We start from the raw sequence: 4,748 nt of genomic DNA, 5'->3' as shown, positions 1-4,748 counted from the left end.
TGTTTTTTGGCTGTTAAAACTATTTCCAAACCACCCACATACATAATGCATTAAAAAAAACAAAGTATTTCTTCAAGTCTATTTTGACAGCCCTGGATTTTTACATCGCCAATAATTCCTTCATCTCAGTTGGGATATCTATCAAATAATTATTCCCATCATCTGTCTCAGTTGAGATATTGGTATGTTTATTATTATTATTAAGATTGAAACTGCACTGTACACTATCAAATAATATGTACTTTTATTTTGAAATTACAGAATATATTTTTGAAATTTTAAAATAAGACTAAAAATGTATTTTGCATCATCATCATCGTCATACCATGTCCGCTCCCTAGTTGGAGCATATGGTGTCCACCAGTCGCGTGCACAGAGTTTTCAACTAGGGTAGGCAGTAGAAAAAAAGTACGTTTTATATGGTATAAGTACTTAATCAATCTTACCAAACAGTTTCCTTCACTAGTCACATTAGTTTGAATCACTATGCTGTAGGTAGTTAATATTGAAATTACCTAAGCTACATCAAATATCCAAATAAATGCTAAATTTGTATAACATATTTCTTATTTTTAATATAATTTATATGATATATTTCTACGAAATCCTTTTTTAAAATATTTTTATATTTTCATTTATTACGGTTGCTACACTCGAAATTAAATAATTTTGGGCTCTATTTGATATTCTAGTAAATGCACTACTAGATAATTGCAAGTGATTTTCCAAGATACCGATATATTTAGCTAGCAAATCAATAAGTTCCAAAAAATTATCTTTTTATTAAATTTTTTTAAATAAACGCGAAACAAAAATACTCTCGATTGTATAATTATAACAGAAACCAATTTGAGGTTATTTATTCGACATGACTGTCTTTTATTAAATAATAATCGAAAAAAACACTAGATGTCAATAACGTATTCGTTTGTTCTTTCTAAAACAATGTACCTACCAACGTTCAAAAAGCACTGCCTACTAGCTTACACATACACGCGTAATTACAACTGAAATAAAACCCACACATACATATTTCGTTACCGCATCGCGTTTTGTTCCTTTGGAGGAAAAAAGCATTTGTAGTTCGTGCTTCTCCCGACCCAGGCCGATAGCGGCGCGCTGATCGGTACAATATTATATTACTTAACCGAATTATCTCTGTCGCGTTTTTCAAATTTTAAAAAGAGTTACTAATATTTTTGATATTATTTTTTGCTATTATTTTAATGAAATTCTAGTAGGGTAGGCACTGCTTTTGTGCCTTAATGGAACGCACGCTACTGGTGTCCACGAAGATCCACGCATCTCTGTCGGCTGCCAGCTCCTAAGCATCTTCCCAAGTCAGATTCTCATCCCGTAGTTCCGACACAAACTGCTGATGAACAGTCAGCAGTGGACGTCCAGGACATCGAGAACCCGATGCCTTGTAAAGTAGGCAAGCGTGGTTAAGGCTCTCAGGAAGCATCCGCAGCAAATGGCTAAGCCAACAGTGCCTCAGTGTTTGCTGCGTCCATTCCCTTATTACTTCATTCCTTACAAAGTATTTTAACAATTGGAAAAATTGTAATGAATACTAAACAATGTTATTTTTTTTATGTGTATCACATGTTATTTCTGCTAATGAATAAAACACCATTAAACATAATTTTGTAGCAACCGAGAGGAAAAACATTTTGAGAAGGGGATATGGAAGTCTAGGCATTTACAGGGCTTATGACTTGTCGCTTTCCATATTGCCTTCTCAAAATATTTTTCCTCTCTATTGCAACAAAAAAAAGAAGAAGAAAAGTCAGATCGTGTTTTACCCTGAGCCTTCTAAAATTATGACATTCAACTTATGCTCAACGCGAATTTAGTATTTTTTTTACCACTCGTCAGGTTTTGACCTGACCTTGACATTTAATTCAAAAACTGAAGAAAAGAAAAATGACCGTGTCGTGAAAGTGTGCAAAAACTGTCCAGATAAAAGGAAAAAGACTTTTTAATGATAAGTAGGTACCTAGAAACTTGTTCATTATTAAACTCTAAAACTTAAAAAAATATTAATATCCAAATATTGAGTTTAATAAGGTACGTAGGTACTTGTTTATGATTGAATTCCAAAACATAAAATAATTCATTTTCAAATATACTTACCAAGAATTCTTTTTGCAAATGTCAAACTCTGCGCTATTTACCAATGGTGGTGCATTTTGTGTAAGAATCCGTTTTTCAAAAATTTATCAAATTTCAGTTAAAATTATATAAACATTACTCAAAATCCTTGAAAAAAAAGTCAATATGTAGAAAATAAGAAATTGTAAGGAAATTTATCAATTTAGTATCCTTTTTTTTTTTATTTATATCACTACAGAGATGGGTAGAATTTTTTGTTTCAAGATTATGGATATTCGAGCGTTTACAGGGCTTATGACCTGTCATAGGTTGGGTTCAAGTGGCCACTTTTATGAAGATACTCTACAACATTCCCCATTCCGCTTATTAGCGAATATCCATTAAATTTAGTATCCATTAAAAATAATTGTTTATAAACGTTAAAATACAAACTTTTTAATATAAAAAAAATCCATCCTCTCAACATCCTCCTAATTTTTTAATATATGCATTTTAGTCGAATGTGACCCTGGAAAATCGATGAAAAACACATATATGCTTCTAGCTTTTTTTCCACTCAATATTCATTTTCATTGAATTAAGAATAATTCCTATGTTTTTATTTATAAACCTTGACGATGTAAATTAGTAAAATTTTGCAAAAACGCCTGTAAATCTATTAAGCCATTTTCGAGTTTTTGCAAGACTAATAACGGCGATTAATTTATATATGTATATACGAGGGCGGATTGATAAAGAAGCTACCTAGCGCTAGATGGCAGCACAAACACAAAAAAGAATTATTTTTTCTAAATTGCGATCTGTCAAATGGCAGCTGTTTAAATTTCACCCAAATTCATTTATTAGTTTATTTGTTGTAGTCGTTTGAAGAAAACAACTTTTGTGTTTCTTGAAAAATTTAATAAAGCAAATTTCGTGCAGTGATTAAACACTATTATTTAAAAGGGAAAATGGCGAAAGAGACAAAAGAAAAGCTCGATAAACATTACAGTGAGTCTGCTCCGTCAGATTACATGGTAAAATATTGGATTGCTGAATTTAAACGCGGTCAAACAAGCACTGCAACAATACCATCAACAGGAAGGCCAAAAGAGGTGGTTACTGAAGAAAATATTAAGAAAATCCTCGATATAGTTATGAATGATCGCCTAATAAAGTTGCGTGAGATTGTTGAAATGGTAAACATCTCATATGAACGGTGTTCAACATTTTGCATAAACATTTGCATATGAAAAAGCTATTGGCAAGCTGCGTTTCCTCAGTGTCGAACAAAAACGAGTTCGAGAGACCACTTCACAGTAGTGTTTGGACATGATAAAGCGTAATCCTGTTGATTTTTGGCGTCGATTAATAACTGTTGATGAAACGTGGGTGCACCACTATACACCTGAAACCAAAAATCAGTTGAAACAATGGGTGGAAGTGCTCCGAAGAAGGCAAAGGCAGTGAAATCGGCTGGCAAGGTTATGGCCACTATATTTTGGGATGCACTCGGAATATTGCTCTTCAATTATCTTCAAAAAAGATCCACAATCACAGGAAAGTATTATCGTGCATCATTGGATTAATTGAATGATGCAATCAAGGAAAAACGACCACATTTAAAGAAGAAAAAAGTGCTCTTTCTTCAAGACAACGCACCGGTCTACACAGCATTAGATACGATGCTAAAATTACGTAAAATACACTTCGAATTAGTTGATCACCCACCTTATTGTCCAGATTTAGCTCTTAGTGACTTTTTCCAGTTTCCAAACTTGAAAAAATGGCTCGCAGGAAAAAGATTCAGCTCAAACGAAGAAGTGATTATGAAACTAACGCGTATTTTGAGAGGTTCCCGAAATCATATTATTCAGATGGTATAAAAGAGTTGGAATATCGTCTTACTAAGTGTGTCGAAGTAAAAGGAGACTATGTTGAGAAATAAATGGTTTTTGAAAAGAGAAAATGTTTTTTTCCTACTTATGTAGCTTCATTTTCAATCCGCCCTCGTACATAGATATATTATAGAAATGTCATATTTTATATTAAAAAATTAAAGTTGCTTGGCATATTTCTCTAATTGATAATGGTATGGCATAGCGGCATTGACTATTGTTGAAGATAAATAATTGTCTTCAAATCAAAAAAAGTTTTCATCCCTATCCTTCATAATATAAAAAGCTATGTATAAGGTAGTGTCAGGTTACGGTATTTAGCAGTACTGGAATTATTCAATATAGTACAAGCCTTAATTTCAAATGATGGGCATGATCAATCATTACTATACTTTGTAATTTCAATCATAGATATAAGGAGAACAGAATAAGTTATGTTTTTCTCATCATGAGTTTGCATTGAAAAAAAAGTAAAAATTTTCGCATACAGATAAATGATACAGAAACGAACTAATGCATAATGATGTATTGAAAGTATATGCATTAGTGTATGCATATATGTTCATGTGTGTATGTATGTGTATATATATGCATGTTCATGTGTGTATATGTACATTTATTTACTTTCTTTTTTCATTGTTTTATATTTACTTACTATTTCTTCTTCTTCTCTTCCTTCCCTATTTTCCTATCCCACTTCCTTTCACCCCTAAGGAACTGTACGTTTTGTTTTTTTATATTTTTGTTCCTAAATGA

This window comes from Micrasema longulum, unplaced genomic scaffold (genome assembly GCF_059751315.1).
Source record: "Micrasema longulum isolate JH-2025_06_02 unplaced genomic scaffold, ASM5975131v1 h1tg000725l, whole genome shotgun sequence".
Taxonomy (NCBI): Eukaryota; Metazoa; Arthropoda; class Insecta; order Trichoptera; family Brachycentridae; genus Micrasema; species Micrasema longulum.
The sequence above is the reverse complement of the archived record's forward strand: the minus strand, read 5'-3'. Positions refer to the sequence as shown.